Source organism: Equus przewalskii, chromosome 13, assembly GCF_037783145.1.
Source record: "Equus przewalskii isolate Varuska chromosome 13, EquPr2, whole genome shotgun sequence".
Taxonomy (NCBI): domain Eukaryota; kingdom Metazoa; phylum Chordata; class Mammalia; order Perissodactyla; family Equidae; genus Equus; species Equus przewalskii.
In genome coordinates, this window is record NC_091843.1 from 34255659 (window position 1) to 34281139 (window position 25481).

The following is a 25481-nucleotide window of genomic DNA, read 5'->3' on the forward strand; positions in this document are numbered from 1 at the left end:
AGGGGCGGGAGACATCTGTCTGTCTGTCGCTCCTTCCCACGCTCAGGAACGAGGGTTGGAAGTCGATTTAGAGGACCCGAAAAGGTCTCAGCCCCCGTCTCCGACTGCATTCCCCTCCCCCCAGCTTCCGGGCCGAGCGGCCCCGGCCTCCTCCGTCCGGCTCCCGGGTAAACACCCGGCTCCGGAGAGGTCGAAGAACAGAGACCGGATCAGCAGGTTTCCCTGCCCCGCCTCCCGGGGCGCCCCTCCCCCGCGCGCGGTTCCGCTCGGCCCGCGTGCCCCTTACCCCACCCGCGCCCCGTGGGCCTGGCTCCCGGACCCGGGGTCGGTTCAGCCGCTGGGATTAGCCGAGCGCAGAGACTAATCCTGGATGAGCCTCCGTGTAAACCTGGATCGACCGCGGGTACGGCGGGGGTCGCGGGCGCCCCTTCATCCATTCCCATAGGTGGGGCTTCACAGAGCCTGGCGCCCACCCAGGTCCCCACGCTACATTCGGAGACAGGTGGATGGATCTGCTGTGGGAGACGGGCTGGGGGATAGGGGTGGGGCATGAAGAAGAAGACATCGCCAAGATCAGGCTTTGATGGGGCGTAGCCGAGTCTAGTGTTGGGCGTAGGGGGCGAGGAGAGGGAAAGGAAGGGCAAAGGCCGTTTTGGCAGCCTCTGCATCCACAAGGGTTCAGGTCAGCCCCCCAGGGTCAGTGTGCAACCCCGTGACCCCACCAATCCTCCAGTTAGAGAATTACAAACCCCTCTACCAGTGGCCAGGGTGACCGGCCCCTAACCGTGAGGCCTCACTTCCTGATTAGAGGAGATGCTGAATCAGCAGGAGGGCCCCACATCACCCCCACCCCTCACTTGGCCAGACAGTGGTGGGCTGACAAGCTCTTCCTATTAAGGTCAAGACCTGTGAAATATGTCAGGGGTCAAGGGACTTGGGTATTAAATCTGGCCCCTGGTTGGTTCACTCATTCTACAAACATTTCCTGAGCCTCTCCCTTGTGCCAGCCCACACAGGGTACTGGGACACCCTGAGAATGACACACAGTCTCTGTGGGAAAGGCAGACAGGTGAACAATGACCACATCGTGTTTTCAGCCCTCCCCTGAGTGTACATTCCAGCTGGAGAGCCAAAGGAGGTGTCTTCTCCAGCAGGAGTCCAAAAGGCTTCGTGGAAGGGGTGGTGCCAGAGCCAAGTTTCAAAGGGCAGATGGGGACTAGCCCACTGAGGAAGGGGTGAGCCTTGCAGGTGGAGCTAGGAGTGTGTGCGAGGGCCTGGAGGTGGAGGAGGAGAAGGTGAGGCTGTTCAGGAGGGCAGGTGCAGTTGGAGAGGAAGGCAGGGGCCAAGAGAAGGGCCTGCTAGTCAGCCTAAAAAGGGAAAGAGGGAGCCATAGAGGGATTCTAAGCCTCTGAAAGAAAAGGTCAGATTTACATTCTTTACAGTTATAACCATCCTCCTCCCTTCTCTGCCCAGGTGTCTCTGGGGATGCCTGGGTTGGGAGTGGAGACACCCACAGACAGATGGGAAGAGGAGCCAGGTGCAGTGTAGGTTAGGAAAGCTGGTCCCCACCTCCTTCCATCACACCTGGAATCAGAGACCTGCATTAGAAATCTGGCTGGGCCCCTAATGGTGTGACCTTGGGCATGTGGCTGAGCCTTGATTTCTTCATCTGTGAAATGGGGATAATAATAGTTACCATCACAAAGGCTTATTGTGGGGCTTCAATGAAATCATTCGTCCACTCTATTTAACACTACTATGTGGCTGGCCCCGTGCCAGGTGCTGGCATTACAGCACTGAATTGGACAGGCATGGTTCCTCCTGTCTCGTGGAACTTACCTTCCACTGGAGAAGACAGACAATAAACAAACAAATGAGATAATTATAGATTGTGTAAAAGTGCTGTGAAGGAGGCAAACAGTGGGACATGAAGGAGGATAACTGGAAGGGAGAGAAGGGGCTGCCTTACTCAGTGTGGCCCCGGAAGCTTCTCTGAGAAACCTGAAGATTTAGAGCTCAGAACAGAGCGGTCCAGGTATAGGAAAACTGCAGCTGCCGAGGCCCTGAGATGGGAGATGATAGAGAAGTTAGCCTGATTCCTCTGAGATGCTAAGCTTCCTGAGGGCAGGCACCTAGGTCTCACATCCCCCAACTTTCTGGAGAAAGACTGGGTGAAGTAAACGGAAGCAGAGGGGAATTTCTGGCTTGCTGGTCCAACCTCCCCACCCCCAGCCCCGGGAGTGGGAGTGGGGTTGGTAGAGGCGAGGCGGGGAGGGAGTTGCTGGCCTCTTATCAGGCGGCCCATCTGCACAGCTTAATCTTCACTCCAGCTGTCCTATACAGGAAAGGTCTCTGTCCGCTCCTGTTCCTTTCCCGGGGTTCCCAATCCTCTCCTTGGACAGGAGGGGCAGGTTGGGGCCCCTCCAGAGTCTGCCAATCCAGAGCCTGGACTGAACAGAATTCATTATCTGACCTGCAGGCCTGAGGGAAACCATGTGTGCCAGATAAATAGGGCCAAGGGATTTAGGGTCATTGGGGTCTTTCGGAGTCTCCCCCTTGGCCTGGGTCTCACTTTAGAAACACCCCGAAGAATGCTTCCTCACACATGGATGCGTTTCACACACAGCCACCCGTGCTGCAGAGCACACACAGCTCCCCTCACACACTCACCATCCAGCTGCACACTGCGTCTCCATGGCGACCAGTAGGCCTGGTCCATGGATGTTAGAAATAAGTGCCAGAGGAGAGAGAGGGGGAGACACAGAGAGAGGAGAAACATCAGAAATAAAGAGACTCAGAAAGATGGCCCCCCAGGAGGCCCCCACTCTTTCCTTGCACCCCCTGACAGGAAGACTTGAATGGACTCAGAGCCTGAGGATGGAGGGGCTCAAGGTGGGGACTAAGCAGCCGTCTAGGGGCTGTCTGGCCACAGGTAATGGGGGCAAAGGGGACAATAAGGGAGGAGCAGGATCCGGGCAACTTGAGTGACAGTCTGGAGTATTGAGCTAAGAATCCTTGGTCCGGGCAAGAGGGAGGTGAGTGGGGGTGGGGGACTAGGGAGAGCTACTTTCCCTTCCTCCCGGCCTAATTGGCTGTTCAGGCTGAAACCGCCTCTTAGTCACTTAGTCTAATTAGAATTGTTCCGGAGAAGTCAGTGGGGGAGGGGAAGGAGAGCTGGGGTGCGGAGGGGGAAGGTGGGTGGAGACAGAGCTGGGTCGGGGTGGGGAGTGGGAATTCCTTCTATCACCTTCCCTCCATTCTATCATCATCCAGTGGCTGGGCTGGGCTATAACTGTCCAGGCTATGGGTCACTCTGACCCCTCTGTCCAGCTGTCACTAGTGCTCCCTCACACTCACCTGCTTTGTGCTCTGCCCCAGTGTCTCTGCCTGTCTCTGTCTCTCTCTCTAGCTCTCCCTCACTCTCCTGCTCTCTCTCTATCTCCTCACCTTCCTTTTTCCCCTTCCTTAGGGTGTCTTAGTCTCTGGCCAACAATGTCTAACAAACAGGTGACTATTCAGGAGTTCCGGCGGGGGCTGATCCCCTTTGGAGTGGAGGAGGGGATGATATTGAGAGTAGCCTCATCTTTTGGGAGTAAGAGGGAATGGGGCAGACACTGCTCTGGCATGACTCCCCTGCCACACACACACATCTCTATTCCCACCCCTAACTAAGCCTATCCACCTCTCTGGAGTATATGGAGCTTGGCCTCTGCAGCTGGACTGTCTGGATTGCTTTAGACAATTTACTTAACCTCTCTGAGCATCAGTTTCTCCAGCTATGAAATGGGGATACTAAATCCTAAATTTGTTCTGTGGATTTAAGACAATAATGCATGTAAACTGCTTAGCACCATAAATTGTAAGTGCTCAATAAACGGTGGCTTTTGTCATTTCCCAGACTCCTTTCCTTTACCTGGGCCCCCTCAGGCACCAGGACAGCTGCATCTTCCAAACCTCCTCACTATTCTGCTTCTCCATTCTTTTTTTTAAAATCTTTTTTTTTAATGTCTATTTTATTTTATCTTTTTCGTGAGGAAGATTGGCCCTGAGCTAATATTTTGTATGTGGGATGCTGCCATAGCATACCTTGATGAGCAGTGCATAGTTCTGCGCCTAGGATCCAAACCTGCAAACGTCGGGCTGCCGAAGTGGAGCATGTGAACTTAACCACTATGCCACCGGGCCAGTCCCTCTGCTGTCTCATTCTTCTGGCCCAAAACTTACATCTCAGTTCTTAGACTCACCCTTTTGCCTGCTCCCAAGGCTGCTCAGTGGGTGTCTCTGTGTAGAGGGAGTATTGTGTGGGAGGTTAGGCATGGATCCTGCCCCCTGCCTAAGGAGTTGGGACAGACCCTCCTCCAGTCTGGAGTCTGATTTTCCCTCTGCAGCCCTGGAAGAGGAGGAAAGGGGACAGCCATAAATGATGTAGGGGAAGTGTACTTACTGAGGGGAACACTAAGGGATGAGCAGCGTCCAGAAGCCTAAATATTTCATGGGGCTGCAGCACTGGGAGGGGCAAAGTCCCCAAGCTGTGTTTGTGAATGTGCTTGCAACTCCATGTGGCTTGGAGCTGTTCCACATGCCCAGTGCCCTCTGCACGTGCACCAACTCTCAAAGCACTGCACCCTCAGAAAACTGCCCCCAGTGAACCCTTTCCCGGCCAGAATCCCTCCCTAACTCTCTTGGCGCATGCATGTTTTCTTTCTTGCAGCTGTAGCAGTTTGCTGAGGTTTGAGGCTGTATTTTGACATGGTCACTTAGAGCGGTGCCCTTGCCCCTCTCCTCCTCAGCACCGTTAGGAGAACCAAGTAGTTGGAAAAAGCTGATGGGTTGGGAGCAGGGCAGGGGAGGGGTGGCGGGGAGGAGGTCTCCGTGATTTTATGTTTCTATCTGTCATGGTTGACTGAGGAGGAAGGTATCCATCAAAACAGGTGGGGAACGGGCAGATAGCAGCAGGGTCTAGTGGCTTCTGTGTCCACTGCTTACACATGAGCTGGGGGACTGCCTCTGCCAAGTCTCTGCCTCCAGGTGGCCCCTGTTGGCTGTTCTCCATGACCCTTTTCCTGACTCCAGATCTAAGTAGGGGATTAGAAGGTGCCCCTGTAATCTCTGTCATAGCTCCCCTTTGTCCTTTTCTTTGACCTTATCCCAATCTATCATTATTTCATTTGTTCAATTTCTCTCTTCCCACTAGAATAAAAGCTCGCAGGGGGCAAGAATCTTGTTTAACTTATTTACTACCACTCAAAAATGTCTGCTGAGGGGCCTGCCTGTGGCTTGGTGGTTGGGTCCATGTGCTCTGCTTTGGCAGCCTGGGATTCACAGGTTCAGATCCCGGGTGTGAACCCACACACTGCTCATCAAGCCAAGCTGTGGCGGCAGCCCACACGCAAGTAGAGGAAGATTGGCATGGATGTTAGCTCAGGAACAATCTTCCTCAAGCAAAAAGAGGAAGATTGGCAACAGGTGTTGGTACAGGGCCAATCTTCCTCACCCCGCTCCCCCCCCCCCAAATATCTGCTGAATGAATGAATGAATGTACAGGAGGAAATCTGCTTGGGGGTTCTGCAGCCAGAGCAAGAACAGGGAGGCAGAGGGAGGGCGGGCCAAGGTGAGTAGGGATGTAGGTGAGAAGGGCTGTGGAGACGGAAGGAGGTGTGGAAGGTGGGTGGAGTGGGTGGAATGGAGATGAGAAGGAGACTGGGGAAGAGGTGGGTGTGAGGATGGGCCTGGGATGGAGGGAGATGGAGCTGATCCATGAGGCATGGTCTTTGGGGGAAGGCATCCAGGCCCCCAGAGGGGCTGGAGGCAGGGGCTTTGGGCAGGAGGAGGTCAGGGCTTGGAATAGCAAGCCAAGGACAGAGTCTGCCTTCAGCAAGGCTAACGCTTAGAATTTGGGTTTGGGGCCAGAGTGAGTGGAGTGCAGAAACCCGCCAGGAACAGCTGAGCCATGGGGGTTCCCAAGGCCTGCTGATGCCATTCATGTCCCTCCGATCCACCCTCATTCCCAAATCTGGGCCAGATGCTCAGCCTCAGTTCCCCTTCCCTTGCCCTCCTAGCCCATAAACAGGAAATGCCCCAGGCTGGGCTGGCCAGTGCTGCCCTCAGAGAAAGAGCCAGGGATCCTCGTGAAGGGGGGTGGGGGTCAGTACACAAAACCAGCAGGAGGGTTATGACCCTTGATTACGCATGCTATACCCAGGGAGGCCCCTTCGGAAGCCGCCATCCTCCCAAATCAGAGGTGACAGCAATATTAACTCATTAGCACTAAGCCCCCAGAGGAAGCCGAGACTGAAGAAGGAATCCTCTCACAGGGGTCTACCTTGTCCCTTGGCCCTCTCCCCAGCCCAGGGGCTTCCTGAAAAGGCAGGAAAATGATAGGGGAGGTAGCCTGGGGTGGGGATGGGGAGACTCCCATTGGAGAGATAGTGTCTCCCCCAGAATTGGTCAGAGTCGCTATGGGTGGCTGGGGGAACGGAGGAGATTGGAGGTGCGCACCTGCAGTGGTTGTCATGGCAACCCGACTTGGATCCCAAGAGAGTGGCCTCTCCCCTAAAGCCCTACCAAGCCTGGAACACAAGAGTGGAGACACACACACACACATATTCTGGGCTTTGCACAACTCTACTCCTGAGAGAGCTCTATCAGCTTCCTCTTCTCGCTACTTCCCTGGGTGAGGCTGAGAACAGAGACAGGACCATAAGAGGATGTGTCAGGGGGCCAGGGAGGAGGAGGCTCTCCAGAAGCATGGTGTGTGCTTCCTAGGTGTGTTGGTGTGGGACTATGTGTGCAGTGTGCCTGGGGTGGTGTTCCAGTATGTGTAGAGGACATGTGTCTGCTCAAATGACCCACCCCCAGTCCTGCAGCCAGACCACACAGGAGGGATTTGGGAGGGAGAGGATTATTAACAAAGACAACAATAATCAGAGTTAACCTTAATTGAGACCTTATTAAATTCCAGCTCCGTGATTGTGCTGAGCATTTTACAGGCAGTGTCTCATCTGATCCTCACACCAACTGTACAAGGTAGGAATTATTGGCCCCATATACAGATAAGAAAACTGAGATTCTAAGAGGTTAAGTAACTTGCTCCAGGTCCGGGAACTGGAAAGAGACAGGGCAAGACTCTGCAGGAGAGGAGGAGACAGAGGACAGGCATGTCAGCCCCTGAGGCCACTAGTCCTATCCCCAAGCCCCACAGGACATTCCCGCCCATGTGCCCCCTCAGCAGGGCTGGTCTGGTACCACACCCAGAGGCAGGACCTGGGAACCTCAGATCGTGGTGCCTGCCTGGGCTGGGGCAGCTGAGGGCACCTGTGAGGATGTGGGGACACTGAGCACGGGCATTGTGATTGGCACGAGCCAGGGGAGCGGCTGGCAGCCTTGCTCCTGGTAAACATGAGGAGAGGTTACTTCACAAGGAAACAGTAATTAACTTTAATTAGCACCTTGCATCTCAGAATATTATTAACATCTCAATTTCTCTAATCAAGGCAGCAGGAGAGGGGCGGCATCTGCCTCACTGACTCCTTCCTGGCCGTGCTCCCTGGCTTGGCGTGGTTCCTGCCCAGCCCCCAACCCCTGGATGGCACCCCGGGGCACCTCTTCAGAGGTGGGTTGCCAAAGGGAGCCGGGGAATGAGGGGAGCCTGGGCTGACAGGGCAGAGAGAGCAGGTCCAGGCCGGGGACACAGGAGCCAGCCACAGGGCAGAAGGACAGGGGCAGGGCTCTTTGTGTGACCACCTCATCTGTCCAAGCAGACTATAAGCACCAAAGGCAGGGCTAGGCTTGTGTCCCTGATCCAAAGAACAGACTTGGCCGCCTTGCTATTCCCCTCATCCTTCCTTCCTCTTCTCCTTCCTCCTTTTCCCCTCTCCTCTGTCTCTCCCTTCTTTGAGATAGCCTGTTCTCCCTCTCTCTTATGTCTTTCTCTCCCTTCTCTCTAACTCACCTTCGCCCTAATTTTCTATTTCAACATGCATTTATTAAGCATCCGTTCCAGGACAGGGGCTGGCTTCTACCACTGGGGATGCAGCAATGGGCACAGGATAAATCCTGCCCTGGGGAGTGTAGAAGCCCACAGAGGAGATAAGGCTTGAGTATAAAGAACTCTAATTGGGCTCCATACCGATATGCATCATAATGGAAGTGCAGATAAAGGCTGTGGGGTTCTAGGAGGGAGGCAGCGGCCCTAACTGAGGGGCACCAAGACAGAGACCATCTTGGGCACCACAAAGGCAGGAGGATCCTGAGGCAGCAAGGGCATTTGGGGCTGTTCAGCCCTCCTCAGAAGGCCATCATGAGGAGGGAAGGCCCTGAGGGCACAGGAGGTGACTCTCTCTTCATTATAGCCACCCTCAATTGCTGTTAACCCTGCCACGTGTCTGATATTATAACTGACTATCCTCTTTGATCTAATTACAGCGGCCTGCTGCTTGCACAATTTGTTATTTATTTGGCAGCGTCCTTCTGGCTGTTTCCCGAGTCCATCCAATTTGTATTTATTGAGCACCTACTATTTCTCGAGGGGTAGGCTCCAGGAGCTCCTCTCTAGGGACTGGAGGGCTCATGGCAGAGCTGCCTACAGGCCTGGACATCTCAGCAAAACACAGGAGGCTCCCTATAGGGAAGGGGCTGCTTCCCCACAGGCCTCATCAGCACCCCTCACTGCTGCTGTCCTTGTGCCTGCAGGGCTGTGTTTGCACATCCCCTCCCGTCTCTGCTTTTACACCATCCAGAGGACAGCACCAGAAGACTAAGGTTCAGCAGTAAATCTTGTCCAACATTAACTCAAGGGGCAGGTTAAATGTTCAGTGGAGACTCCAATCTCAAACCCACCTGGTATGGGAGGGCACACACCATTTGATTTTATTATTTCTCTTGGTTCAGAAAACTGATCACACATCCAATGCCAGGCAGTGGGCCCAGTTATGTCTGACCCCCCAGATGGGCCTCAGGGCAGGTGGGCATTTGCTTTTCCTTCGCTGTCACTCTGTTTGCCGGTTAGGATCATCTTTCATTGAGGCCTGCAAATCTCATCTAATTCTTGCAGGAATTATTATGCCCATTTTATAGCTGGGGAAACAAGACAAAGAGGTGAAGTCACGCAGCTGGTCAGAAAGTGAAAGCAGAGCAGGACAAGGACAGCCCTGTGGCAGACTCGACTCGGCAGCACTTTCTTAATCGCAGTCTCCCCTCTTTTTTGGGAGCCAGCGCTGGGAGAGGTCCGAGCGTGGTCCCTGCTCTCCAGAAGAACCAGAGAATGGCCACTTGTCTTTTAGCAAACCCTCGCTTTCCCTCTCCCGGTCCTCTGACTCCTCCCCATCCCCGCCCCCCCACCCCCACCCCAGCTCCCCAGGGCCTGGCTGAGCCTCTATAATTGTAGAGTAGCCAGCATAGGGCGGGGAAGAATCTGACGTTTCCAAAGGCCTTTTTGATGTTGATGATTATGGCGAGGATGAGGCTGTCCATCTCCTACCAAGACTGGGGCCTTTCTTTGTTTCTCTCTCCCTCGGGGTCTCTCTCTCTCTCTGCCCTGAGGACTGGTGTTGCCAGAGGACCCACATTGGCTCCTCTTGGGGGGAAGAAGGGGCCGGCCAGCCAAAGTGAACCTGGGGAATCAGCCCACCCTTCACCTCCCGGAGCCAGGCACACGAGTGTGCTGACGTGATCATTAGCATAATATTTGCATAAGGAACAATTGAGGAGATTGGAGTCGGCCTCAGAGGAAACACCTGCAAGGAACTGTGAATGAAAGCCTCTCCCGCCCCCACCCTGAGCTCTCTCCCACCCTCCAGCCCAGGATAGAGGGGGAGTGGCAGGAATCCAAGGTGCCTAATGAGGATGATGATGGCCATCAGTCATCATTCACAGAGCGCCTACTAGGTGCCAGGCTCTGAAAAGGATGTTCTGTTTCTCTAAGTCTTCACAACCACCCTGGGTGATAGATTTTATTATTTTATAACACGATTTACAGAGGAGGACGCTGAGGCTCAGCCACTCCGAAGTCATAGAGATTACGTTAGTGGCAGAGCTGAGTTTTGGAATGGGGTCGTGTGCCCTCACAGCGGATCAGGGTGCTCTGGCCTCACCTCCGGTGCCAAGATGCGGTCTCCATGGGCCCAGGGGATCCTGGAAGGATTGGAACAAGGGCTCAAAGACAGGCTCCTGCGCACAGACACACGTGCTCACTCACACATACACAGCCGATCTGCCCTGCCCCCACCGTGCTTCTGAAGGCAGAGGAGCTGGGCTGACTTGGCCCATAACCAGGTTAGCCAAGATCCAATTAACTAGTTAGCGCAGGCAGAGCTGGGGGCAGGCAGGGCGCGCGGGAGAGCAGGGACGGATGGGCCGGGTAATGCGCAGAGACAGCCGAGACAGCGGCTCGGCTCTAACCTGATAAGCAGCTCCCAACATCGATGAGGCCCGTCCTGCAGGCGGAGTGGCTGAGGTCCCCGGTGGCGGGTGGGGGCTGTTGGGACAGCCTCTGACCCCCATCCCTCGCCCCCAGCTGGCACACAGTCCTTCAGAGTGCCCGCATCCTCCGGCCTCCCCTCAGCAACACTCATTCCTGCTCTGCCTCCTGTAAGGGCTGTGAGGGAGGCAGCTTCTGTGAGATACATTTTTATCCAAATGAGGCTGGGAATGTCTGTCCTCAGGCAAGGAAGGTATGGGTGAAGTAACCATCTCCTCCAGGTGGGCAGTGGGGGTGAAGCAGCTGGAGGAGTTAATGGGGGGAATGAAAATAATAGTAGCCACCGTTTATGGTGTTTGCCATGCGGTCGGCACCGGGCAGACCATTTATGTGTGCTCTCTCATTCACAGAGAGATTATAATCCCCATTTTGCAGATGAGAAAACTGAGGCTTAGAGAAGTTAAGAAACCTACCCAAGGTCACACAACTATCAAAACACCTTGGGCTCAAAACCACCACACTTGGCACCACCCCTGGACTAAGTCTGGGATTAACAATAATATTACTGATGGCAATACTTCTTGCTTTTGTATATCATACTTTTGCTTTAGAGGTTACGAAGGCTCTTTGGATTTATGCCAACGAGTCCATAAGGTAGATGTTTTATTTCTAACCCCTACTTTACACGTAAAAGACGTCAAGGCCTGGAGGGGAGTGTGGCCTGCCTCACAGCTGGCGAGTAACAACAGTCCAAACTTGAAGCCAGGCCAGGTCTTCCTGACTCTTAGTCTAATGCTCTTGAGGAGACAAATGAAAGGGAAAAAGGCATCCCATCCCTTAGTCAATGGTGGGTGGTTCATCTATTGACTTGTTTATTACTAGCTTGTCGGAAGAGGGTGTGTGAGGTGCCGGCTCTGTTGGGCACGACTGTTCAGGGGTGGGGAAAACAAAGGGCTTCCTGCCTCCATGGAGCAGGTGGAGAAGAAAGCCCTGAAGTTCAGTGTCTGGGGACTTGGGGCTGCCTTGGTCAGGGGGCTCCAGGGAGTGAAGGGCCAAGAAAAGGTTCTGTCCCTCAGGGCACCAGACCATCCCTGGTCTGATTTCCTCGTGTTTTTCAGGGGCTGTGTCTAAAGCCCAGAGAGTTAAGTAATTCGCCAAGGTCACACAGAGACAGGGGGCAAACCAGTTCTCCCGACTTTAAGGCAAGTTTCTCCCTCAGCCCGGGGCGGGGAGGGGGCTCCCATTCCTCGTGGGATGGGTCCTTCCTAACCCTTATGACAAGCTCTAAGTTGCGTCTGATGTCGTCTCACCAACCACCAGTGAAGGAACAATGCTATGTCTACCCCCCTGGGGGAAGCGCCCCATTTCCCTGGCTCTGTGCTCTGGGAGAAGAGAAGCAGCTGAATTCTTGCCGCTTCAGGCAATCTGGGGCTCTGGGTCAGGACTAGAGGATGAGGGTACTGAGCAGGACAGCAAGGGGAAGACCCACACCTGTGTGGGACACAGCATTTGGGCCACGCCCGCGAGAACGTGTGTGTACATCTGTGTTGCTCCCCGCTCTCCCTGAGACCAGCACCGGAAGGGTTAAGACGTCGCCAGCCCGGGGGACCGAGGAGTTGTCTGTGCAGGAAGCTGCTCTCCCAGTCCCAAAGGCCTCTGGGGAGGGGGAGGGGTGACTTTCTCAGTCTCTTTCCCAGGCTCCTCAGCCTCCCTGGGGATGCTGCTACATGCCGGAGAGGCGACCCTTGACCCGTCCCCCTTCACACACCCGCCCTCCCCAGCCCAGCGGGGTAAAGACTGATCCCCGCTCAGGGCGCTGGGAGAGTGGGATCCCCCTTCTTCTCTTCACCTCACTTTTCCTACCGTCTCACTTATTCCCCTTTGTGTCTAACCCCGCTCCATCCCGTAGTCGCCATATTCAGACCCCTGAGCTTCTCCTTCCCAGCTCTGGGCCCGAGGCCTCCCCTCCCAGCCCCGGCGTTTGTAATCTTCTAAAAATAAAAGCCTGTGATTCAAGAAGGCAACTCCGGAAATATACAATCCAGCCCAGGCATCCGCCGGGTGGGGGGCAAGGAAGGACCTGTGTACAGAGAAATATCCAGACACAGCAGCCCCCGCCCCCAGGTAAACACGGGAACGCAGTCTGTTCCTGAAGAGAAGGGGGGGCCTGGAAACGGGATGATGCACACAGGAGGAGAGAGCACTCTGCTGGGTGGGCCCTGACAAAGAGGGTCTGGGGTCTCCTCATAGCCTCCCCTGCCTGTCGTCGTGAGCGATTCCTCCTCTCCTACTTCCTTGGCAATTGCTTGGAGAAGTGGTGGGCTGCCTCTCCCCATGGCCAGCCCTGAATTCAGGGAAATTCCAGCAGGTTTGGGCTCTTTCCTCTGCTCTGTTTCCCAGGAGTAGGCGGACGGCCACTTTGGGCAATGCTGTTCAGAGACATCGATTCCCCATCTCTGCCTCCTCCTGGACCCTGGCCAGGACTATGCCAAATGGGTGCCGGAGCGGCATCATCTGAGATCCCCTTGTCTTTCCCAGCAGTGCGATCAGATGGCCATGGGAAAGAGGGGCTCTGCAGTGGCCTCTGTGACTGGCCTGGGCTGCTTCCTCAGGGTGGCAGAAGGACTGGGACCAAATCACACTTTGGTAAGATTCACTCCCACCTTGGCCTTACAGACTTCCTGGCTGGAATTTGTGTAACTGCTCAATCACGCTACATTTGGGACCTCACGGACAATAGAAATAATTAATTAGAAGAATAATAGCTAACATTTTTCAAGCACTTACTATGAGCCAGATCTGGGCTAAACACTACACACGCATCAAATGTCTCACTTCATCCTGTCAGAGCCCGTTTTTATCATCCCTAACTCATTGGTGAGGAACCTGAGGTGCAGGTTGCTCACAGAGCTGGCCCTGGCCCTAGGTCACACTAGTAAATGGCAAAGCTGGGACTTGAACTCAGGTCTATGTGACTCCAAAGCCTTTTCCTCTTGGCCTCTGTGCTGTGGCCCAAGGGTGTGGCACCCTGCTGAAGGGGCATCTTGAAAGTGACTGTGGCCTCAAGGCTCAGGTGGGCACCCTCACATCCTGGGAGTAGAAGTGTGGTGGGAGGCTGGGGTTTCTTCCCCTGCTGGCCTAGGCTTCCTCTCTGCACAGCGCAGCAGACACACGGGCACCACCCATGGGGTCAGATGATCCCTGGCTCCTTCCACTCCCACCACCCTAAGTTCTAGCCTCAGAAAGCAGCATAGAGAGCCGGTTCAAGGATCTGGGAAGTTACCCCATCAGCCTCATCCCTGGATCCTTGTCCCCAGCTGATGGGCATCCAGGCTGCGGCCCACAGGCCTGGCTGACCCTTGCTAACCCCAGCCAGGCAGCCTCACAGGCAGCAGCAGAGCCCTGCTGGCCTTCCCATTTCCTTCGGAGGGCAGGGAAGGCAGGGCTGGCAGCCTGGACAGGGCCCGCCCCGCCCTGTAGCACGACTGTGAAGGAGACAAAGACCGACTTGAGAAGCTGCCCTCCGGTCGGCATCTTGAGGCCCCTTCCCAACCCGTCGCTGGGCCCTAGTGCGCGTCCCCACACCTGGCTTTCGCATCCCAGGGAGGTATTAGCCCTTCCTCTCAGGCCCGAGGGGAGCTGTCCAGCTTTTCCTGAACGATAAACAGTCTCCACCCAAGAGCAGGCATTTTGAATCACAGCCTTTTCGGTTTAGACAGGACTTTTCCATCCCATGGGAATTGGATGGTGTGCCTAGGAGAATCCCACCAGTAAAGTTGGTCACACAAGGGACACTCAGGCCAGCACCTGGCATATATCCAGTGTGAATTAAAGGGGTCACCCACGAAAATGATACTGCTAGCATTACAAGCTTACTGGCTACCGCTTATTATCAATCACAAGCCTGACACCGTCCTGAGCACTTTACACACGTTTTTATTCAATACTCGCAACGACCCTAAGATTAGATGCTACTCATCCTCATTTTACAGATGAGAAAACTGAGGCCGAAGTCTCACGGGTAGTGTAGTTGAGCTGGGATTTGAACCCAGGCCTGTAGGTAAGTGGCTTTCTTGTGGTCACTCTGCTCCTGCTGATTGGCCCTTGTGCATGTCTTTCAAGTGCACGTGCCCTTCAGACAAAGTTGGCAGCATTTCCTGAAATTCTAAAACTGCTCCAGGCAGCTCTGATGGGATAGACATGTCCTGCAACCCAGGCCAGGCTTGGCGTTAAGCCTCTAATTGGCTGCTGGCCAGCACTCACCTTCCTGATCCAAACTCTTCTGATCAAGAACTAGTAGATGCTTTCGCGCACATGAACCACCCAACCCAAGTCCATCTCATTATTGCAATTCTTTTTTTTTTCTTTTTGAGGAAGATTGGCCCTGAGCTAACATCTCAGGGCCAATCTTCCTCTATTTTATATGGGTATGCCTGCCAAGCGTGGCTTGATAAGCGGTGCATAGGTCCACACCCAGGATCTGAACTGGGGAGCTGTGGGCAGCTGAAGCAGAGCGCATGAACTTAACCGCTGTACTACCCAGCTGGCCCCTCAGAATTGCAATTCTTGATCGCTCCTCCCCATCAAAGAATCCCTTGGCCCCTTTCATGTTTGTCAGCTGAGCTACTAATTTATATGTTCCCTTTGTCCTTTGCTGTTAGGTCCTACCTGATCCTCCCTGCCTCTGTGACCTTGGGGGTCCAGGATAGACTCTGTTCACACTACCCCTCCCCATTCCTATCAGTATGGCCTTGATACATAAATTTAACTCTGGCCCCTCTCTCTGCCCGCTCCGTTATCTCTTTCTTAATATTTCTCTGGTCACGTCACTCCTGCTCCTCCTCTGACTGTCTCTGGTGCCTCTATCACAGCCTCCCTCCCCCAAGCCAGTGCCACGGAACCGCCCAACATATGTAAGTGTGACTGCCTGGAAAATGTAACTTTCAAGGAGCCTGAAGTTGAGTGACAGTAAACAGAACCTTGGAGACCCAGACATCATCTAGGGTTTACACGGACTCAGCAGCAGGAACTGAGAAACAAGGCAAGATGGGAGAGAGGGAGGGATGGGGATGGTCTAAAGATGAGCTGGAGGGAGAAATGGGAAACGGGTGAAGTGATATTGATTCAACTAGGCTGAAAGAATCCTTGACTGTCAGTGTTGGAAGGGCCCTTAGAGATCAACCAGTCCAGGAGTGACAAAGAAGTTTCAAGTCACAAGCTAATGCTGAATGATGAGTAGCAGCTGCCTGGAGTGTGTCCTGAGAAGAGAGTGCCATTATTGATTAGTAATGTCTGCCACGGGCGCTGGATTAGAAATGGTGGCAGGTGTGCATGTAGATGGTGGCATCATTTACATCCCTGATCTAGTTTCAACCTCTTCATTGTGGAGCAGCTGAGGAGGCCAGAAGGGAAGAGACTTTACACAGTGAGTGGAGGCAGATCTCAGGTTCTTTTCTGTCTCCTAAAACCCAGGTAAAAGTTGTAAAACTAGACAAAGACAAGGGACCCCCGGGAAAATGGGTCTCAGTATGGGATAACCGGTCAAGTGTGGGACAAGCAGTAAAGGAGCAGCACCTGAAGCTCTGGAGAAGACTGTGGATGCACCACAGACGGGACACTGGGTGAGGGCTCCCTTCTGAGTCAGCAGTTGACTGAATCTGCCCATAACTCTGGTTGTGTGTCCTCCAACCTCTTCCACCTTTGTCCTCCCAGGGAGAACAAGGAGGCTCCCTGGAGCAGAGGCCTTGGCTCTCTCTAGACAGAGTGGAGAACCCAGTCAGAGGGAGACAAGAGGAGGGGGGAATGGGCCTGGGGCAGGGCCGGCACCCACAGGGGCAAAGGCACTGAGCATGCAGCAGTGGAGCGGACCCTGGAGAAGGTGGCAGTTAGGAGGAGCCGAGGGCCCAGCAGGAGGTGAACACAGAGGCACCTGTGTGCAGGTTTGGTGTGTGCCAGAGGAGAAGAAAGAACCTCCAGGTGACAAGTGCTGCAGAAGGGGGATAACGATGCCCTGACAAAGCAGTCAGGGCTTGGAGCCCAGCCTGGCCAGGGTGCTGGCATAGCTAAGCCATGACGCACCACTCACAGGCTGGGGGATGTGGGCAGGGAGCGGAGGGGGCCGAGGTGCCCAGCGCAGCCTTGGAAGTTTGCTCATGAGCACCTGCCTCCCTCCCTTTCTCTGTCTCTGTTGCTCTTCTCTTCTCTTCTTTTCCCATCCCATCTCCTCCTTTCTCTTTTCTCCCTCCCCTCCTGGTCTGTACCACGGCAACTCCTCTGGGAGCAGAAATGGGGAAGGGGGTGGTGAGAATGGTGGTGACATAAAAAGATCTGGGAGTTGCTGTAACCTAGATCAGCTGCCCAAGGCTGTGAAAAGAAGACACTCTCAAACCAGGCTTTGAGTGTCCAAGAGCAGAGAATCAGATCTGGACAGCACGCCTGGTTTTTCATGAGAAAAAACTGAGACCTAGAGAAGTGAAGACCTCTTCTAAGTCAGTGTCATGTTGATTTGCCATCCCACTCTCCCATCTTCCTTCTGCTACTGAGCACTCCCAGATTTTCCCTAGGGAGCCACCCCTTCCCTATCTCTGTCCATGTGGTTTAGAAAGGGCTGACTTTACCTGACCTTACCCAAGACCTCACGTTGGGCCCATGACTAGAGCTGACCCATCTGTGCCTTCCATACCTGGGCCACAGGATTCAATTAAAGTTGATCCAGTAAGATTAGCACTAGACCTTTTGCTGAACTATTGGAGAAGGAGTTCTTTCTTTCCATTGGGTTTGCCAATCGATAGGTTTAACCCCAGAGCTGCTTAAACCACTTGGGGAGTGGCTACCAGAGGGTAAAGCTAACACAAAGGAGAGCAGAGCCAAGAGTTGGAGAGAGACAGATGCCAGATGACATCATCTGAGTACCTAGATCCAGCTATGCCTGAAGTCCATTCCTGGGATTTTTCACTTATGTGAGGAAAAAAGCTTGAGCCCGTTTGAGCTGGACTTGCTTCCAAGAGCTTCTAAGTCAGCTTAGAGAACATGAAGAGACATGAAAGACAACCCAGCGAGAGAGTGACAGTTGCATGGATGAGGACTAAGTCTGATGGGAAAGCAGAGTGTGTGTGTGGGAGGGCTGGTCCGTTAGGATCACTGAACTGACATTTGACAGTGAAGCAGGAATACCAGAATTTATTGGAAAGAAAACACAGCTAAAGATGATTCTCCAGGCCAATCTGATGTGGGGTGAAAGCTTTTTTACTGCTACATAGGCTGTCTGTCTGCATAACGACAGAGTCCATCTGAACCCCGAGTCTGCACTGTGGGTCTCCTTGGGGTGGGGAGGAAGGCACAGTCAGATGGAGTCTATCCAGACAGTCAGCACCCAGTTACAACGGACATCCCTATGAACAGCTCTTATGACATAAACAAAACGAATCTTTACAGACAAAACATTCAACCAATCTCTGCTTGTCACACGCACTCAGCATTGCCCCCGCCCTTCCTTATCAGATGGCCTCAGCCTTCGTCTGACTCACGGAATACAAAACTTAGTGATAAACAAGAGAGACAGAAGGAGGAACTAAGTCACAAACTTGACTCGTACACAGTCCAGGTTGCACAAACTCCAACACGGAAAGGGTGACCCCAAGTTTCCCTCCCACCTGTAGGGACAGGATGCATTGAAACCCCATTGATTATAACCTAGCGGCGAGATGACCTCCTGGGGGCCACCAACGCTGGGTCTAGTCTCCTGCTTGTGGGAGGTGCCAGGTGGGGATGGGGTTGGTTCCAGGAAGTCATGCCCAGAGCTGATAAGAAATTCCCTTCCCTTGCCCCAGGAGCGCTGATGTCGGGAGTGAGAGGGAGGACACGGCCCTAAAGACAGACAGAGAGGGTGTAGGGTCTGGTTCCTGATCCGAGAGCTGTTCTGTCCCTCTTGATCCTTCCTCACCTTTTCCCACATCCCCTCACTAGGAAACAATCAATGCCTTAAAAAAAAAAAAACCCTATATGTAATATATACGTATATATAAAATCTAATATGTATAAATAGATACAATATTCAAGGTGTTATTTCCCCCCTTAACTTTATGTCTGAGAGAGCTTTCCATGCTGGTCCAGTTTAGGTCTGCCCCTTCCTCTCTTACAGCTACATGGTAATTCCGTTTATTTACCTATTCCCTTATTGATGGACATTTAGGTTGTTTCTGGGTTTTTTTACTGTTGCAAACAAGGACATCTAATACATTTTGTGCAGCCAACACCTAAAACAGTTTGTGCACATGTGTGAGTGTTTCTTGAGGATCCATTCCTAGAAGAGACATTGCTGGCTCAAAGTGTGTATGAATTTTTCATTTTGAAAGATACTGCCAAGTTGGAGAGGAGACCTTTTTCCTGTGAAGGAGCCCTCCCTGGGACTGAATCAGAGATGAAAGACAGTGGGGTGGAAAGAGCATGGGCTTTCAAGTCAGGCATGTTCAGGTTCAAATCCTGGCTCTGTCATTTTCTTTCTGTGTGACCTTGGATAAGTCACTTAGCCTACCTGAGCTTCTGTTTCCTTCAATGCAAAGTGGGGGATCATAAGAGCTGCCTCAGAAGGCTATTGCAAGGACCAAATGGCATCCTGTAGGTCAAGCCTCTGGCACAGGCCTGGCGCACAGTAGGCTCTTGGCCAATGTTAGCGCCCTTTCCCTGCCTGGACCCCTTTCTGCACTCATCATGGGAGGCCAGCTCTGGGGAGAGACTGGGGAGGGTGCTTTATTAGTGAATGTCATGCAGAAGTCAAGACTCCACGGTGACTCCTTCTAAAGGTCACCTAAGCAGTTCTTGGAGCTAGGGACCATTTCAAGGAAAGCGTAAAGGGCTGGGGACTGTTTCAAGGAAAGCATAAGGATGTGCTTTGGGGAACACAGCCTTGGGGTCGTCCACTGGAGGACCTTTCACAAATGATCCCTTCAGCCTAGCCACTGCCTTGCATGTTCTCAGTCTCTGCAGAGGAGGAAGGGAATCCTCCACAAGAAAAAGAGTAGGATGGCTGGACTTTGTCACAGGGAGTGGCTGGACTGCTCTCTGCAAGGAGAACAGAACAAGAAACATACGGCAGACAGGACTGAGGTTGGGCAGCAGAGCGAGGCGTCTGTCTTAGAGAGCCAGCATGCACAAGGAAAACTGCAGGGCAGCCCTGCTGGAGACCCCGGCCCGGCAGGTGGCGTGTCCATCTCAGTTCAAGGGAAGGGTGGTTCTGCGAAGGATCTGGAAAGTTGGTGGGGGTGGCCATCCTTCAGGGTAATGGCCAGATTGTGTTCATCATCCCAGTCAGACCCCTGGCAATGCTGAGCGCCCCTTGGCTACAGAGCATTGTGCTCCACTCTCTCTAGGTGCCTCCCTGAACTTCAGGGCTATATTTTCTTCCTTCTACAGATGACAGGGACATGAGTTTCTGAGACTGGGCTGCCCTTCCTGGAAGAGGATGAGTGCATGAGCCCAGAGGCTGCTTCAGTGGGGACCAGTGTGGTGACTTTGGCAAAGAGGTGGAGCTGAGCAGCATGGTGACAGGCGTGGTGACAAGGGCTCTGGTAGACATAGTCATGATGAGTGATGCTTGGTCAGGGAGGCTGTGGGGGCCTGGTAAGAATGAGCCATAATTGGAATCTGAACATTTGGTTTTCAGTTCCAGATCCATCTATTACAAGCTGTGTGGTCTGGGGGAAATAACTTACCCTTTCTGGCTTCAGTTTCTTCATTAGTAAAATGCAGACACTAATACCACCAGTCCTTGCTTCCTCAGTGTCTCCAACCAGCAGGCATATTTAATATTCCAAAGGGCAAGAATGAATTCAGATGGAGCTACTTTGCTAAAAATGGCCTGGAAGGGGCGGAGATGACGGAGCAGAACTGGTCACATTATCCCCAGAATGATTTCTTGTGTCCCCTGGAGACTCCTGTTACCGTGACTATATTTCCTGGTTCCCAGTTCCTGGACTTCAGGGTAGCTGAGCTCTCTGGCTCTGGCCTCACTTAGCATCTCCCAGTGATGTCCTGGCTTCCTGCCCAGGCCCCACTCACTGGTGCTGGTGCTGACCCTGCAGGCCCCCGGCTCCCTCCGCCTGGCCTGGAGACAGAGCTCAGACTTGTTGGAAGGAAGCAACAGAAGGCTTGCCTGAGAGCCAAATGCTGTGCATAATAGGAGCTGATTGTGGTGGCCAAGGGCTAGGTCTGAGCAGTCTCACCCAAAGGACACTTCTCAGGGGTTGGGAGAGTTTCAGCTCTATGGCTAAGCATGAGAGCATAAGAGAAAAGGCAGGTGGGGGTGGGGATTGGGCAGGGAAATGTGTCCCCTGGATGGTCCCTTAGCCCTAATGGAAGTGGGTCCTAGAGCGAGTGGCTGCCCTACTTTGTGCATGCCCTGTTCATGCTGTAGAGAGATGGGCTAAGGCCAAAGCATGAGACTCTGCCCAGGAGGACCAACTCCTTGTGTGCAGGTGGGAGAGGAAGGCCCCTTAGTCACCACTGCTGCAAAAAGAATAAAAGAAAGGGGTAGGATTGACCAGTGCTTGTAAATAAATGGGACGGGGCAGCGGGGGTGCAATGACCCCCCCCCCCAGCAGGGGAGGGATGAGAAGGGAACTACCCTTTGCTGGGCACCAAGGAGACGCCAGATACTGCACCTGCAGTTTCATTCATCCTCACAACCACCTTGTGAGGTGGGAGCTATGGATCGCCATAGCCCCATTCAGCAGATGAGGAAACTGAGGGTCTTTAAGGTTAAATCACGCTGCTAAGAAGAGGCTGACCTGGAATCCAGACCTAGGACAGCCTGCCTGACTGCTCAGTTGGTACTCTGTGTTCCTCACCTAGTTACCTGGGCTCAGGGCCATCCCTCCTTTGTATCCACCTCTCCCGGGCCTTGCCTCCACGGCACAGCCTCCTCTGACAGATCTGTCTCCTGAGAGCTCCTTGAATCTCCTCACTCACTCCTCACTTTGCCTCCTCTTTGGAAACCAGCCACAGGCTTTTTTCCTTCCATCTGAGGAAGAGAAAATGGTCTCGTTCTCCACCCCCAGGTCTTTCCATCCTCTCATCCATCTAAACCTAAGCATCTCTCTTCCCCTCCCCTTCCCTTCTTGTTTTTTTTTTCCTTTCTGTTTATCCATCACTAGAACCCATCCCCCCTTTCCCAGTTGCCTGTAGGTTCTGTGGCTATAATCAAATCATAACTTTTATTAAATTTAAGATTACTTTTTAATGGAATCAATTTCTTGTGTGGTGCTTCTCTGCCTGCCCTCGGGCTCCGCCGGCTCCTCGCTCAGCATCCCCACCCGCACAATTGTCTCTGCCGCTGGCATTTCTGGCTGAGCTGCCTTGGAAGGAGGGGCAGGTCTGCCATCCCTAAACACACACACACATCCCAAGCTGCACCTTCCTGCAAAGCCCCAGACACACAACCCCAAGCCCCAGGCGCCCACGTTGAATGGTGGTGGGGAAGCTGGACTGAGGTGGCAGGGGCAGGAAGGGGAGCTGCAGAAAGACTGAGAACGCAAAACAAACGCTGAGCCGAGCAGACATTTCTCAGCCTGCTAATTTCCTACAGTTCTGTTTTCCAGCCTCAGAAACAAGCTGGTTTCCGCCAGACCACCCCCTGCCCCCCACTGCCCTGTGCAGCTGGTGAGCAGGGAGAAGGTGCAGGGGGTGGGGTGGGGGGCGGGAGGGGGACATCCAGAAGAGCGACGAGGAGACTCCGTTCTTCATTTGATATGTAAAAGTACAGGCAAGATGCAGAGATGCATCTGAAGCCGTGACCCTAAAGAGAAGCCCAACTGGGAGATTTACAAGCTGGACCAGTCTAACCATACAGGTCTGGGGCCACAGGAGGAAGGGAGCCTGGGAGTACTGCAGGGAACACTCTGAAGGTGAAAGAGGGTCACTTTGCTGGAGGGGGCAGGGGCTGGGGAGAAGTATTGGGCTAGTTCTCCCAGTGAGCTCGTGGTGGCGGCCTGTAGGTGGGGGTTGCTGACTCAGCAGAGACTTGGCAGCCTCCTTGAGCTGTCTGGACAGCCCTGGGCTCTGCTCCAGCTTTCCTGAGAGGCTCCCTGGACAGTCCCAGGTGGACAGGAGATCATAGGTGGACAGGTGGATCTGAGGCCTGAGGGTGGCCACCTCTTGGCTCTCCACATGTTCTCAGCACACCTTGTTTACTGAGTGTCAGGAGGGGGACCTCACGTCCATCCAGGTGACGCATAGCTTAGTGGGTAAGAGCACAGCCTTTGGCATCAGGGAAGTCTGTGAATCTAGACTCTGATGCTTTCTAACTGTGTGACCTTGAACAAGTGACCTAACCTCTCTTTGAGTCTGTTTCCTCATCTGACAATGAGGATTCAGAGAGAGAGGATGCATGTGGAACATCTAGCATGAAGCCTGGCACGTAGTAAGAGCTCAGTAAGTGGATTGTGAATATCTGCATTAAGTCTTCGAAGCATCAACCAAATGCATACGTACAGACGCACAGCCCACAGTCCACGGAGCCCAGGCGGACTGTGACCAGAACAAGTGGTGGCTGGAGGGCAGACACACCAGACATGCCAGGACCATAGACCAGATGTCGGTAACAGTTCCGGGACTGGACCTGAGGACATGGCGGGGCTCTTCTCCTTCCTCCAGGAGGGCAAGTGGCTGATGCTGGGGAGCCCACAGCACCTCGTCAGGAGGAGAGGTGAGGGACTGATGAAGGCTCCCTCCCTGACACTTGACTTGACACTGAAGGCCAAGTCCACTCCCCTACCCCTGACTTTCAGGGACCAATGAGCCTGAAGTGGGGGCTCCCTCTAGGGCAGAAGGAGAGAGAACTTCCTGAGGTCGATTCCCCCCCTACAGCCTCTGAGAGCCACCTGTTGGTTCTGGAGACATTGGATGGCTGTGACCTTCTTGGGCAAGGCCCAAACATGAGGGGCGTGTAAAGATTTAATTAGGCACTGTGCACGAGTGACCTTTGCTTCCCATCTGTCCTCCAGCCCTGGGGGAAAGGAAGAGACTGGTGGAGAATGCGAACAAGGGGCAGAGCTGGGAAAGGCTAGTTCTGTTTGTGAAACTCCACATGCGCCCAGCTTGGGAGCGGGTGCCAACGTGGCCACAGTCACAGTATAACTGAGACCTGCAGCACGGCCCCCGCAGGGCTGCACTCTGGGGCCTGGTGGCTGCCTTGGAATAAAGGGCAGCTGGAGCCCCCTCCCCTAGACAGGAACTTACTTCTCACCTTTCCATTAGTCCCGAAAGGAGGCTCGTCCAGCCTGCTCACGTCTCCCTCTGTTTGACCCCAGGTACAGGTATACCTGCTGCATCTACACCTGGACCTACAGACCTGCAGGGTCTTGTCTGGGTCTGGATGTTCCCACGGGGCCATGTATGGGTCACACACGGAGAGTTTCACTGCTCAAGGGCACTTCTGAAGTCTGAATATTATTCACTCCAATTCTTGTTTCGCTCACCAGGCAACTGAGGCCCTGGACAGGGGGAGTCACATAGAGTAAGTGACAGAGCCCAACCAAGGACTGCAGGACCTTCCGAGGCTGCCTGCTGTACTTTGTGGCCCTTACTATGGATGTAGCTGTAACCCCCATCTACACCTCACATCACACACCTTTATACAGAGTTTACCGTGACTGGCACTTTATGTGTATTCCCAGCAACCTTCCGAGGCAGGTACTATTACGATCCCCATTTTACAGATGGGGAAGCTGAGACTCAGAGAGGTTAAATAAGTAACCAAAGCTATAAGCAATCGGGAGAGCTGGAATTTGAAAGCAGAGTGTCTGGCCTCAGAATCTGGGCTCTTAACCCTTCTGGGCTGTCACTCTTCACCTGGAGCGTCACCTGCACACACTGACCTTCGCTTTCCCTTTCTCCTGTTTCTTACTCTCACCGTCATTGTTGCCATCACCACCACCTTCACAATCCATCATTTTCTCATTTCCCATTTCAATCTAAGCCAGATAATCACCCCAGACACGGGGCAGGCTCTGCATCGCCATTTCACTCCCCCTTCTCTTGATATTCCCCATCATCTTTGCCATCACCATCTTCAACCTTATCACGCTCACTATCAGCATCACCTTCACCATCCATAAATCCCTAATTGCAAATGACTGTGGACTTATAGACCAATGCAGATCTAACTCCTGCCTTGGGACAGGAGGAGAGGGCTTACAGTCTGCTCCAGCGGTATATCCTCCCTCAAATAAAGGTACAAAGCCGGAATGTGGAAAGGCAGTCTCCCACTGAAGAGACTTTTCTGCAAATAAGAGGTGGGAGAGAGAAGTTGCAAATAGCCAGAGTGTCTGTTGAGGGAAATTAATCAATGGCCAAAGAGATTGCTTGTCATCTTTCAATATCTATAGAAATAACAAGCCTCCAGGGAGGGGGTTGGCGCTCCAAGGGAACAGAAGATCAGAGGATATTCTGCCCAACCCGTGCCTCTAATGAGCTACCGGGGAAAGATGGAGGCACAGGCAGCTTCTGCCCACTTTGGGTGGTGGCCAATACCCCCTCTTCCCAGCCGCAGTAGCTCTTGCAGCCCCTGGAAGCCAGCAGCGAGCAACACTGCCCAGGAGTTTTAAAAATTGATTATTCCTTTGGGTCCAAATTCCACCCAGCTGCCAGCCCAGAGAGCCTGCTGGTTGGCTCTCCATGAATGTCGGCTGCCAAGGGTGCCATCATCCTGCAGGGGAACAAGGGGAAAGAGGGCAATGGCTGCCCAGAGCAGAGCCTCCACCCAGAATTCCAGCCAAAGCCCAGAGCTCCCAGGACCTAGAGGAGTTTTTCCCCCTGGTTATGCTTGGAATTGGCTGGTTTTCTGGGCACCAGGCCCAGCTCAGTTTAATTTTTGTTTATTTTTATGTACAGATTCTCTTCTGTTTGGGGAAGAGCTTTGTGTAAATTATTATTATTTATATGATAAAGAATAAATCACACCAAATAAAAAAACCCACAATCTCTTTTTCTCAATAGAATTACTAAATTAGGGGCTGAAGGGAACAGCCGATAGGCTGGGGTTTGGTTTCAGGAAGACTTTGGACATGGA

The 25481-nt window shown here is 53.3% G+C and overlaps 1 long non-coding RNA gene across 1 annotated transcript in view; it reads right to left on the reverse strand.

The window, feature by feature from the left end:
• Positions 1–20249, reverse strand: part of LOC139075285 (uncharacterized) — a 29982-nt gene extending 9733 nt beyond the window's left edge. The window contains exon 1 of the long non-coding RNA XR_011525519.1: positions 20128–20249. This is a non-coding gene — a long non-coding RNA (uncharacterized lncRNA). The remainder of the gene's footprint in view (positions 1–20127) is intronic.
• Between the last annotated feature and the right edge of the window lie 5232 nt (positions 20250–25481).